The 14,576-nt window shown below is 41.4% G+C and overlaps 1 protein-coding gene across 8 annotated transcripts in view; it reads left to right on the top strand.

The window, feature by feature from the left end:
- AIG1 (androgen induced 1) overlaps positions 1-14,576 on the top strand; it is a 321,002-nt gene that overhangs the window by 172,588 nt on the left and 133,838 nt on the right. The gene's annotated exons all lie outside the window — the stretch shown is intronic.

Here is a 14,576-nt window from a genome sequence, read left to right as displayed (position 1 = left end):
AACTGAGTTTCTGCATGTATGTAGTATGGGTTAAACTATTCGAGTTAAGCATTTATATTTTTATAAAAGTTATGCCTGCTTTTTTAGTTTTTGGTTTAGTTTGGTTTGGTTCTCACAACATTTTGGCTCTAACTGGCTCCGCAAAGAACTAAAATTGCGATGTTTTGTGTAATTTGCCCCAGGTCATGCAGAGTTTGTGTCAAAGCCAAGTTGAGATTGTTTCTTTTAAGCCAGGCTTTTTTAATCTGTTGCGTTAACTAGCCAATACATCATCCTATGTTTCTTGGGTTGTCTGGTAGGTTCTCACTACTGTACTAAGGGATGTGGAGACAAACATATAAATCACGGTCCCTCTCCTCACACATATGCACTCTGTCTTGACTCTATGAGCTCAATCTGTCCAACAGGTCAGGATAGCCATTTCATGAGCTCTAAATCTTTTTTTTTTTTTTAATGTTTATTTAGTTTTGAGACAGCACAAATGGGGGAGGGGCAACAAGGGGGGACAGAGGATCTGAAGCAGGCTTTGTGCTGACAGCAGAGCCCAATGTGGGGCTTCAACTCATGAGCCACGAAATCATGACCTGAGTCAAAGTCAGATGCTCAACCAACTGAGCCACCCAGGCTCCCCCATGAGCTCTAATTCTTACTTGCGTCCAATAATGTCTGTGGAAGACAAAGACTTAGTTCCGAATGCACGTACTTTGGTGAGAGGTTGAGTTCCCCTCACCGTTCCTCACATCCTGCCAGGCCTCAAGGTGAAGCATATTCAAATGCAGCTGGTGGTACTTTTTCTTTGGGGATTTTGAAAATTTTAAAAAGGATGGAAAGGAAAAGAAACTAATACCTGTTGAATGCCTGTTTATGCCCAGCTGTGGGCTTATATAATTTGATCCTCATGACAACCCCGTGTAAATATTATTATCCCCATTTAACAGATGAGGAAACTGAGAATCAGAAAAGCCAAATAAGTGTCCTCCAACTTAATCACTCATGTAAACAATATTTGAATCTAGGTTTCTCCAAAGACAAAGGCCAGACGCTTCCTACTAGACAACCTTTTCTATCCAAATGCTAGAGAGTGCAAGCCCGCACTTCCCTCATCAACAAAATAAAGACAAAAGTCTTCCATGTTGTTTAATGTATCATAAAATGGGAGAGTATTGAACATGCTGAACAAATTCAAAGGAGCTGGTGCTCATTCAGCCTCTTCATGAATTGTGAACAACCAACTGGACATTATGACTCAAATCATCAACGGAATTAATGTCTGCACTGACTCAGCAATGCTGAATTACATGCCGTCCCAGTGCAGATTTCTTCTTAATTGTTGCTAACATTAAAGAGAGTAATATTTTCTGTTCTCACCCACACCCTTTCGCAAAACTCAGAAAACTTTTGCTTAAAGATTTTTCTTCTCTCACATGCTTCTTACCCAGCAGCCTCTGCCAGCTGATGAAGGTATTTCATGGATTTAATTGGCAGAGAAAATCAGAGGGACATGTGAATTGAATGGAGAAAGAAATCAGTAGGAGGAATGGCATAGCTGAGGCAAACAGCCACTTTGGAGATTATAAATGAAAGCTTAAATTGAAAACAACTTGAGGAACAATTAAGAAAAGGTCTTAAATTCTAGGCCCAAGAGTTCAGATTGGATAATATTGGCTAGTGGGATCGACTATGCTGTTGCCTTCTGTCTCCATCAACTACTGGTGTGGGTTTTACCAAGGTCTCTGTTGACCTACATTTGCCAGAACATCAATAGACATTTTTCAGCCTTCTCAGTAGCATTAAATGCTATTGACTGTTCTCTCCTTGTATCTTCCTTCTCTTGGTTCCTTAATACAACATTTTCTGGCTATCCTTTCATCTCTCTGACTACTCCCTCTACTGTGCATTACAGGCTCATTTTCTGCCATCCAGCACAGAACATGGAGTTCTCCAAGGCTTGTTCTTAAGCCCTCTTCTGATCTTAATATATACTTTTCTCCTAAAGTCAGATTGTCTACACCCAGGGCTTCGTTTACCATGTATCTGAAGATTCTTTCCAAGCTGCAGACCTACATGTACTTGATCATCACAAAGCTTCCTCATGTCTAACATGCTCATAGCCAAAGTCAGGAATGTGCCCCCCCCATGCCCCCTCCAAACAAACAAACAAACAAACCCTGGTCTGTTCCAGTGTTTTCTATCCAGTTTTACCAAACAGAAATTCAAAGGGAAGTCAGAATGATTTTCAATGTCTTATTTGAGCACTTGTTTGGATAATGGTTAGGGAATACTAGAAGAACAATAACGTGAAAAGATGGCTGGTGATGAATTTAGTTTTGAACTCACTGCATGTAAACTACCTAAAGCTTTCAGTACAATAAGATTTGGATAGTAACCAGGAGGCCAACTAAACAATTTCTGTAGAGTATATGGGTCAAAGTTGTATTGGAGAAAGGGGTAAATGAAGACAGTGAGGGTCTTCTACTCGTAAAGACATCCCTCCCCACCTCACTACATCAAGTCAATATACATAGTTGTACTCAGTGTTTATTAAATAGTTGGAATTTACTTCTATCCTCTGATTTTCTTTAAAAACCAGTAGACTTCATTCATTCATTCATTCATCCATGGTCATATTTTCCCTGCATAAGCCAGTTAAGGTCATTCTATTCCAAGTTGACTTAAAAATCTTTGGGGTACTATGGTCACAAGGAAGAATCAAGGAAAGATTGCAGCTGGAATAATAAAATGATGATAACCCAAACACTTTTTGAGCACTTACTCTGTGCCATATACTATGATGAATGCTTTATATCCACTGTCTGATTTATTCTTGTACACCATTAGGTAGTTACTATATGTAACCCCATTTTATGGATGTACGAACTGAGGCTTAAATCAGCTGACTGTCTTCCCCAAAGCTTGTAAGTACAAAGCTAGAATTCCACCCAAATCTAACTTGAGAGCCCTTCCCTTAACCAGCGTGCTTCTGATCTCACACCTGCAAAAGCTCCCTATTCATTATCAGTATATTTTGCATCAAGAAAGCCCATGGTTGGCGTCATTCTTCCCTTTGCTCATTAAAATTAGCAAACAAAATGAGCGTGGCTTTCTCTTTATCTGCAGAGAAAGGGGAGAAACTTAAAAATGAGAGTCCCAGAGTTTCAAACACAAGCAAACAGCCTGAGGATGACCTGGGAACCTCACTGTAATCCATGCACAGCTGATGTTCCAGAGAACTGGGGAAGGAAGAAGGAAAGCATTGGTTGCTCTTCAATGTTGGTACCTTGCAACCCCTGCAAAGCTGGATTGGTGTGTGGCGTGTGAATATTGGTGGCCTTGACCTAAGCAGGAAGGTTTCCCCTGAAACGTATCTGTGGTTAAATGTCAGAATCTATGGGGGCGAGGGATACAAAGCTATTACAAAAACACATAGAAATTATAAGACTTACCTTTCCTCCACATAAAAGTGCTTTAAAGGCTTGAGATTGAAGTTTTTCAACACACCTGGAGAAATAGAATCACCTCTAAACTAACCTTACATTTTTTTGAGTTCATAAAAATGAAAAGTTAAAGGAAACCTCATTAACTTAGAGTTATCATTGCCTCAGGAAAAGAAAAGAAATCTAGTTAAGGACACCTCCAATGAGAGCAATGAGCTAAGCAAACACCTCTAACCTTGGAATGAGTTAAGGAACTTCTTGAAGGTCTTTTCCTTCCTTGATGTTAGTGCATTAAATTTAAATTGCCTGGTAATCCTTGGACTCTGGGAAAAGCAAATGGTTAGTTTATGGTCAGTTTCTCTCAATGATTATCTTTCAGCAAACGTGTGAGTTATGAGAGAGAGAGAGAGAGAGAGAGAGAGAGAGAGAGAGAGAGAGAAAGTATCTAACCTATTCCACTATCGAAGAAGAGAACTGGATGGCACATTCAAGGCGTCTGCTGCTAAGAGGCTTTGCACAATTGCTGCAGCCCAGCCATGGATGTTGCAGTGAAATAAATAACAGGAGGCGGTCTGAGAATTTGCAAGAGGAAGTGTTTTCATAATATAGCTTAGCGAAAAACATCTCTATATTAAATCTCCTTGCAAATTTGAACTGTACCAGGGGAAGGTAAATGGGTTTATATAATCCAAGTAGCATAGGAAATATTAAATACTTCATGTTAAGGCAGGGTGACATCATTGCCCAGATACTTTTTCTCTAGGAAATTGAAGGCTCCATGCACAAGTGAGAGGTAGGAAGAATTATTTACTGTGGGAAAAACTCTAACATATTCACAGGTCTGCCTGATGTTTATGGTGCCACTGAAAAACAAGAACTACCCTATTTTAACTCGTTGCATTTCAAGCTGCAAAATAAAGAGGGAAGCAGAGGTAGGGAAAATGAGGAAGTTCTGGGAAGCCATGGCCTTCAACTGAAGGAAACTGCCACCAGAAATCCCACTAACTTTCTACTTGATCATATATGGATTTTAAGAAGTAGAAATTCTGAAGGTTTCCAGAATGAAGGAAGGGATTTTACACAGGATTAGAAAAAGATGGAGTCAGCCAACATACATCAAACAGAACTAAAAATTGAAGACTTGTTGTTTTTTTTTTTTAAAAGGTTTATAATCTAGCAGGTGGAAGATCTGAGAAAGACATAGAACAATTATACTTTCCCCTAGAGTTCCCCAGAGGGCCAGAGACAGAAAATCATTAGGGGACCCCACATGAAAATCATACAGTTCACACATTTCTGCCTAAATTTTGTCAATTTTTCAGAAATTTTCAACGTGTATTACTATTGCAATCCTTTATAGTTTTCTCCCCTTTGCATTTCTCCACAAACAAATCTGATTAACCTGGGGGCGCCTGGGTGGCTCAGTCGGTTAAGCGTCCGACTTCGGCTCAGGTCACGATCTCGCGGTCCGTGAGTTCGAGCCCCCCCGTCGGGCTCTGTGCTGACAGCTCAGAGCCTGGAGCCTGTTTCAGATTCTGTGTCTCCCTCTCTCTCTGCCCCTTCCCCGTTCATGCTCTGTCTCTCTCTGTCTCAAAAATAAATAAACGTTAAAAAAATTAAAAAAAAAAAAATCTGATTAACCTGAAATATACATAAGATTACCAGTGGAGATAAGCAGAAGGTAAACCAGTTGATAGAGGAAAGTCATAAGCAATGTGTTGTTAGGGTACTTATGTCCCAAAGGACTGACTTGAAAACTTGAAACTGAAAACACCAAGATTTCTGGACATGATGGTGGACAAGGAAAATCAGATTAGTACCTTACCTCCGCTCAGGCCAACTGTCTCTGACTTTACTGTTTGTGAGTCACATGGCCGTGCCCCGGCACTACTTATGGTGACCAAGCATTTTTAAATGTCCTCCAGCAAAGCTACTGTGATCCAATATTCAGCTGTACAACTTTCACTTGATAGCACTTCCTTTTCATTTTCTGCATCCAGATGTTTTACCTGGTTTTCTTCCTTTCCTCTCACTGACTTAAGTTTCTCCCTCCTCCTCTCTCCATTTTATTTGCATATCTGGAACTTACTCATTTGCCCTTTTTTCTGCTCATCTTCTCAACTTACATTATAAGCTGAGCTCTGTTACTTCATATTTCTGTGTTTTCTTGAAGACATTCGAGTATTTTCCTATGCATAGACAATAGTTTCTTTAGTGCACTCTTTAAAATTGTTCTTGAATTTACCTTGAATAATAAAGTAATACATACAAATTAAAGAGCATTTGAAAAATATAAAAATGTAGAAACAAGAAAGATGGTCACTCATGGTCCTTTAGACAAAGGAAATCATTGTTGACATTCTCATGTCTTCTTTTTAGGAACAAAAAACAAGACTTTTAAAACTACATATGATAGAGTAAGTAGTCTTTGATGTTCTTTGATGTCTAAATATGATAATATAAGTATTTTTTAACATCTTTTAATGGCTATGTAATATTCTGTTGAGTGGATATATCTTACTTTAAAAACTGTTTCTTTCTTATAGATCATTAAGATAATTTTAAATTATTTTGCTGTTGTAAATAGTGTTAGGGAAAATACCCTTGTTTATTAAGCTGAGGAAGGGTATGTTTTTATCTTGTATGTGGTTGTTTTTTAGGCTGATTATTATTTCTTTAGCATAGACCCAGAAGTTCAATTACAGTATTTGAGAAAGGGCTCAGGACCCTTGATAAGAGGCTCAACTTCCTTCCAAGACAGCAGTTGCCGTGTATTCTTTGTCCAGCATTCAGGAGTATGCATTTTTCACCTCCTTCTTGCAATATTGAGTATTCTTATTTTAAAAGACTTGCTAAATTAACATGTGAAAATAGTTTTTCACTTGAATGTAACTGCTTATTAGTCAGGGTGCATGTAGTTCCGTGAATTTGTTGATTATTATCCCTTACTCATTTGGTCTCTCACCCCTTGTCTACCTTTCGATTACCTTGTGCCCCACGCTGCCAACTTCCTGCACTTTTCCTCATTCCCTTCTGCTAGCTTTTCCTCCCCCCACCGCAAAGTTAGTTTTAAAATTCTTTTTTGTCTCATATCCAGTAACTTGAGGGGCAATGGGACCCAAATTGCATTTTAAGATCATTTTTATGAGTCGTTCTCAGCAGGCATCTTCAAGGCCCCAAGTTCTTTTTTTGTCCCCCACTGTGAAAAACTGATTGGCAGCTGGTGACAGGCAGGGCACTGGCGCTTGGCACTCACTGGAAGCCCCGCAGGAGGTGCCCAGAGCCGTGGCGGAGGAAGTGTGGCCAAGCCAGCACAAGGTGGGGGACCAGATGTCGCCCGATTATGTTCCATTGAAATCCAAACAAAGCCCCAGATTCAGGATCATTTCCTTGAGACTCCCCAGTTGGAAACTGGCGCCCATCCAGCATCTCACAACAGCTGGTCTCCCCATGCTAGGATTTATGTGTCTTGCAGAAGACTTTACCTGTGTGTTATTGATTGGTTTCTGTAAAGCATTCAAACAAGATCTTGAAGACCCAAAGCATACTGCTCTCTGCTGAACACAAAAAGAGACCGTATATCACTGAAACGCCAGCCGTCTTATTACAGTCTTGGGAACTCTGAGAAGGATGCATTTTCCTTGTTATTTATGCCGCCCATGTTAACCCTGAGGCTGTATACTGACATTTGCAGCTTTGCAGGGACAATGCTCCACTCTTGTTAGGAGACTAAGCCCACCCTATGGAAATAAATTACATTACAAAATAAGCTTTTGGGGACACCAGCAGATGAGAAATCACGCTCATGTTTCTCATCATCCAGTTCATGTTGAGAAGTCAGAGAATCTTTTCCAAAAGCTCGTTACTTGTTATCGCCCAGGTCATTTGCATTTATGCCTTCCACTTTCCTCTGAAGCGAGGTGAACTGTACGCTTGGCCGTTCCGTTTTCTGAATATCAAGGAGGAAAACAAAACAAACAAACAAAAACCAACCCCCCCCCACACACACACACAAAGGATATTGTGTTTGGTTGTGCTGAGCAGCAGAGGAAGGTTTTAATTTTAAAACAAAACAAGCACTTCTAAGAAAAACTAAATATTGTGAAAGCACATCAATTCATATCATATTTAGCTAACTATGTGTTCCTGCCCTAAATCCAGGAACTATAGTTTATGCATTGGCTTTGTAACTGGCTGCTCTTGCTGTCTCAATCACCTGATGAGGTCACAGTGACTGCTCTCCGCGTTCTTCCTTTCTCTCTCCCTCTCTCCCTCTCCCACTCCCTCTGGCTGCCTGGCGGTCCTCAACCCAGATTCTCAGACCTCACAGTGAGATTTTGGAGCAAACCCTCTCCATTAGAAACAAACAAAATAAATTGTTTCCATTCCCCTAAGGAATGTGCTAAAGCCCTTTTTCCTCTTTAACATGGATGCAATTTAAGTTTGGCAAGAGCTGAACACAATATACCTCACTGGAAGGAGAGAGCTTTGTGAGAGAGACCCTTATAGAAAGACTGGCTCATCCTCCCTGTGAACTTAACATGACAGAAAGGGACCCAGTCATGCCTTCAGCATCCACAGTGTTTCTGCAGAACACTCACCAATCCCTCCATTGCACAAAAATGTATAAAGCGCCTACTATCTGAAGATCCTTTGTGCATGTCCCTTCCTCTCTGTCCCTGCAAGGTGTGAAGTCAGTGCATCTAACGATATGCATTTCATTTGCTTAATCTCTAGCCCTTTCCACACCAGCAGCGACCAGATATCATTCAGTGACATTTCTCTTCATTACTCTCACTTAGAATCCTTCTTATCTGTAATGCTCCATAGAAGATGAATTAAAAGGAATTAAGGATAAGACTGTGGCCCATTCCCTGCAGGTATTAAATGGAAATCACCTGAGATGATCTGTCCAGAATCGATCAAAGACAGTAATGTAATCAAGGGCCAACTTAGGCAGACCCAGAGAGTGTGCACATGACTCAGAAAAGCAACCCTGGCCTTTGCCTGTCTCTCCTTCCCTTTCCTGTACCTCATCTGCTTTTGTAAAAAATCTGCTCGTGCATCTGCCGGATTCCAACATCTTTGCTCAAATACTGGAAGCCATCATGTTTCTTCTGGACTGAAACAATCAGACCCAAATCAGTGAGGCCCGGAGGAAAGGTTCCTCCGAGGCCACGTTGGAGAAGGATTTATTTGAGTTTCCTTACATGTAGGATGCTAGATATTCCTTATGCACCCTTGCTTTCCCTACTAATCTTTTATTTGTTGGTCATATTCACAAATTTAGCAAAACAGTTATTGAATCAATTTACATTTTGGTGTCTTCTGCTTTCCTAACCCCTAAGGTGCCCATCCTTGTAGAGCATAGCACATAGCTTTGTTATTACCCTTAGCTCACTTTAGTCCTAGCCCCAGCATTCTGGAACTGGCTGCTATATCTAGTTCACACACCCATAATGCTCCTCATTTCGTACCATCGAATAGTCTTTCTCCCATCCTTTCTCTCACATCTTCTCTGATTCTTGAGAGTCAGAAGATTCTCAGGTCTTCAAGTGAACTCTGACCTCATCCTGCTTCCTTCCTTAGTGGCTCCCATAAAGCTTTGATTCATGGCTATCAGAGCAAGAGGAATACTGAGCCAGGCAGATACATTGGCTGGAGCAATGGGTTGACCTAAACACAAAAGCTGATTAACAGCCCTTGGAGGTCCAAAAGCCACTAGTGAGGAGGACTCTCAGTGAAGAGACACAAATTCCATTCATCACTATTTACACTGGGGCTTTTTCTATTTACCCTAGATATCTGCACAATGGGGACCTGACTCCTAGGGGTCAACAAAAATAGGTGTGGAGAACAATGCACGAGCTGTGTTTAAACCTACAAAAATGCATCTCTACCCTTGATTAGGCTGCAGAGGCTAATGAAAATGTTAGGTTTCTTTGATTTGGCTGAACTCTGTGAGCTGTGTAGTAATACTGTTGATCTCATACTGACCCGAATCTGGCCCAAACGTGTGTCTTTGATTAATTATATTAAAATGGGGAGGATTGAGTTGATATATATGGTTTGGGAAATAAAGTTGTTTAAAATATTGGTCTGTGGGTGCAAATAACAAAGCATAGGCCATAAGGAAAAATAAAACCAAAGGTCATTTGTTAAGATCTAGATCTGGAGCCTGAAGCATATTTCTTCCTCCAGAAACCCCTCCCATATGCACTGTCTCACAAGAGAATACATTGTCTGTATGACGGGCATGTTTCCTAGAATCCCAAATCCATGATCACCAAAACTAGATGGTCTAGCCTATGCCTTATTCAGCTGAATAAATCTAGCATATGCCTTTTTCAACTGAATAAATTGTTGAATAGCTACAAATTAACAGCAAGTTATAAAGAGCATTAGGTACCAACTGCACCCTGGTGAATAAGAACCCAGTTACACGTCATGGAGGCTTATTGGTCATGCCTGAGACCATTTATACAATTACAGTAGCAGCCTGTATAACCTCCAAATGAAGTGGTCATGAGGAATTTTGCCATGTACTGACCAGTTTCTTGCTTCCTAAAAACACGACGTGCACATAAACAGCAATGGTAGCCCATTCATAGCCTTGCAGTGCAGTTGTGAATTGTCAGGCTCTCGTCATGGTAGATATTCCCTCCATGAACTTCACAAATAGAGGTTTGAGCTAGCTGCGCTGCTGATTGTACGGCCAAGACATGGGATGTGCTGGCAAACACAGCTTGAACAAAGACCGTCCGTGTTCAGTGGACGCTGTGATGTGCCACACAGGTCCCCTTTGGAACGAAGGACTTACTTCCCCAGCAGCCAGGTGTGCTGCCCTCTTCAGCCCGTCCTGTAAATCGTCTCAGGGGACTAGCCTGAGGAGAACTGTCTTGCTAAAAGTCAGGTTCCTTCCCTGTTTCAGCCCACAACCCATAACCAGTCCATGAGGGCATAAAGACCAGGCCCACCTACTCCAGTTCCTGGCAGTTCCGAAGGGCATGGCTGGCTGCAGAGCTCTTGATGGGTCAGCCATGCTGAGACCGCATTGCGGGCTGGTTTCTCCCTCTGCTGCACTGCTCGTCCTTCTTCTCCCCTGACAGGCGCTGATGCTCAGAAACTCCCTAAGAAACCTGCTGCATGCTGGTTTCCATCTCAGAATCTGCTCCCCAGGGAACCTGACCTGCAACACTGTGGCAGCCTGGGCCCCCTGGGTCTAAAGGTGATATAAGTTAGAAATGCAACACTGTCATTTAAAGGGCAAGCATGATTCCGATTCTGTGTCTCCCTCTCTCTCTGCCCCTCCCCCGTTCATGCTCTGTCTCTCTCTGTCCCAAAAATAAATAAATAAACGTTGAAAAAAAAATAAATAAATAAAGGGCAAGCATGAGAATGACTGAAATGAAACAGACATTATCAAGGCTGACAAAGATGTGGAACCAGTGGGATTCTATATGCCAATGATGGGAGTGTAAATTGGTACATTCACTCTGGAAAACTCTTTGGAATTATCTACTACAGCTGAACACCCAGAAGTGTGCCCTGCAGCTCCTCTCCTCAGTATATAGCCAAAAAAATGCAAACATGTGTTCCCCAAAAGAAGAAATCCAGGAATACTCATAGCAGCATGGTTTCGTGATGGACCAAACTGGAAAGAGCCATGGTGTCATCAACAGGAGAATAAATGAATCAGCTGTGTTGTGTTCACACAGTGGAGTGCTATACAGCTGTGATAATGGAAGCCCACAACTCTACACTTCAGCATGGATGAGTCTCACAGATGGAATATTGAGCAAAACCAGCCAGGCACCACCCCCCACCCTGCAAAAAAAAACACATACTGCATTTCATTCACATAAGTCTTAACAATGAAACAAAACTACTTTGGTGTTCAGACTTAGAGTAGTGGTGACCTTGGGGGGATTAGCTGTGACAAGAAGGGGTAGGAGGAGGATATTTTGGGGGACTTATAATGCTCAGTGGCTTGGTCTGAGTGCTGGTTACTGGAGTGAGTTCACTTTGTGAACATTCATCTCCTGGACACTTATTATTTGTGCACTTTCCTGTATATGTGTTACAGTTAAGATGAAAGTTTACATAGTAAAGAAAGAAGGAAGGGCAGATAAAAACACTAGATGCAGAAATGTATAATCAAGGATGTAGACATGAATTCTCAGGACTTGAACAGGATCCCTGCTGTCCACTGAGGGGCCTGGGATCCAGAAGGGCTCGAGATCATGTAGCCAGCCAATAGTGAACGGCTTGCTGGTCCTGTTTTCTCTTCACACCCCCTCAGAGAGAAGAGCTTATGCAGACACTACAGTCTCCATTTTTCTGTACTTAGTGCTGGCCATACAATCATTGAGGCAGCCTAAGCAAGACATACAATGTGCACGGAAATAGGGCTTGAAAACAGACATGGAAGGGACATTGAGCCTAACATACTATGCCCAGAATAACAGAGATGCTATCTATTTCCTAGAGGCCTCTTTCCACCCAGGAACTACTATTGGGCCATCCGCACTCCTATAACCATCAACATAACTTTGTGTAGAAAGTGTGTCCTTATCTGTTTGCAAAACCAAATTAAGAGTCTGCAGAGAAAAAGTGTTGAGCCATGAGCTAAATTACCACTTTCTCCTTGACTTTCCCCTATAATCTTTGGGAAGAGTGAAAGTTTGACTTCCTCCTTGCCGATTTGGATGCCTTTTATTTCTGTGTTGTCTGATGGCTGAGGCTGGGACTTCCAACACTATGTTGAATAACAGTGGCAAGAGTGGACATCCCTGTCATGTTCCTGACCTTAGGGGGAAGCTCTGTTTTCCCTCAGTGGGGAGAATGGTGGGTCTTTCGTATACGGCTTTTATGACTCTGAGGTATGATCCTTCTATCACTACTTTCTTGAGGGTTTTTACCAAAAAAACAATGTTGTATTTCATCAAATGCTTTCTCTGCATCTATTGAGAGGATCATGTGGTTCTTGCCCTTTCTTTTATTAATGTGATGTATCACATTGATTGATTTGCAGATATTGAACCAGCCCTGCATCCCATAAATAAATCCCACTTGATCATGGTGGATAATTCTTTTAATGCATTGTTGGACCCAGTTGGCTCGTATCTTGGGAATTTTTGCATCCATGTTCATCAAGGAAACTGTGCCCTATGGTCTTTGGGAGAATATTAGGATACTCTACTCTAAGGACTTCTTCTGACACAATTACCTTCTATCATGGAATCATTGTAGTAAAAAAGAGCTAAGTTATGACTACTTTGTATGTGTTTAAAATAATAATGTTTCTTTTTTTATAATTTTTAACATTTATGTATTATTTTTGAGAGACAGAAAGAGACGGAGCTCAAGCAGGGGAGGGGCGGAGAGAGAGGGAGACACAGAATGTGAAGCAGGCTCCAGGCTCTGAGCTGTCAGCACAGAGCCCGACGCGGGGCTTGAACCCACAGAACTGTGAGACCATGACGTGAGCCGAAGTCATACCTTTAAATGACTGAGCCACCCAGGCACCCCTAACATGTTTCTTTAAGACTCAAATTTAGTTTAATAGATAATAGAGGCAAGCTTCAATATTAAAAGTGAAATCTGCCCCATTCCTTAAGTATGCTGTGTGTGTGTGTGTACGCTTGTATGTGTGTGCATGTGTTTACACGTGTGCATGCATGGGTGTGTGTTTGCATGGGTGTAACTTGTATATGTGTAGATGCACATGCACAGCCTCTATTAATATAATACTGTTTACTAGGTGCATGTCACTGTCTGGAGACTCACAGCTCTCTGCTTTCGATTACACTCAGACCAGTCCAAAACCCCTCTGAACTAACCCTAATCAACTTGGAAGCCACCAGGCTCAGGCATGAAGCTGTCAAATGTGAGTGTTTGCAGATGTCAGTGCAGGATGGCAGGCGTCCAGGAGGACGGATCAAGGCTTAGTCACTGAAACATTCATGCCAGCGCATCCCAGCCCCAGAGCACCATCGCAGCCGTAAGGAAAATGTGTCGTGACAGTAAATCAATAACCTCTTGGAGACGATTCGTTTCTGAAATATCCCTGATTAATTATGCCAGCACACGCTTGGCAACAGTACTTTGCTCCAGCATTAACCTAATGCTTTTTGCATGAAGCAGGATTATAACTGTTTCTCATAAGTCAAATTTGACATTTCAAATCGGGCTTTAAAGGTTTGGGTTATAGATTTTATAATGTCTTCATGTCAAACATAATTGTTCTTATTGCTGCTGGTAGACATTTGCCGATCAATCAGCATAACATTTATTTTATCGTAAACAAGGGTAAATGAAAACCACTTGAAATCATTGTATTTGGAGACTCAGTTGAAGAAGGTTCTTTAGGATTACAGAAATCTGCTCATACACTGTGATAGAGGAGTGTGACGAAATTATAAAGGTCACTGGGAACATATTACTGTTTCTCGCTTCAAAAAATTAATAACTCTATATATTTTGTGAATATGCAGCTTTAGTTTGGTGACTTAGTCCCATGTGAATATTGTTTGAGGCAAAGTAGCCCCCTTCTTCTGTAATAGTGAATTACAGTTTTCGTGCTTTCAAGATGAATGTATTATTTAAAATTTACTTATATATTGCATCCAGGAACTTATTTTTTATTCCTCTTAAACTGCCGGGTTTTAAAATAATAAAACTAAGGACAGAATAGGATTTACTTAAGAGAAAGTCTTACTATCGGTCTTTGAACAAAAGTTTACTGAGACCCTACTAAGTTTTCTGTGCAGTACAGGGAGCTGAACCTACAATGGTCAGTAAGATCTGTTCCTTCTCCTTAAAGAACTGTTCCCACTGCGTTGGGGTCTCCGTCCTTCATGTTAACTGTAGCATTATGAGCTATGTTAATATACTATATATTCACCCCAGCTTGAAAATACATTAGCCTGGGGCGCCTGGGTGGCGCAGTCGGTTAAGCGTCCGACTTCAGCCAGGTCACGATCTCACGGTCCGTGAGTTCAAGCCCCGCGTCAGGCTCTGGGCTGATGGCTCAGAGCCTGGAGCCTGTTTCCGATTCTGTGTCTCCCTCTCTCCCTGCCCCTCCCCCATTCATGCTCTGTCTCTCTCTGTCCCAAAAATAAATAAACGTTGAAAAAAAAA

This window comes from Herpailurus yagouaroundi, unplaced genomic scaffold, assembly GCF_014898765.1.
Source record: "Herpailurus yagouaroundi ecotype Mexico unplaced genomic scaffold, PumYag 198, whole genome shotgun sequence".
Classification (NCBI taxonomy): Eukaryota; Metazoa; Chordata; class Mammalia; order Carnivora; family Felidae; genus Herpailurus; species Herpailurus yagouaroundi.
This window is presented reverse-complemented; position numbering and strand designations above follow the sequence as displayed.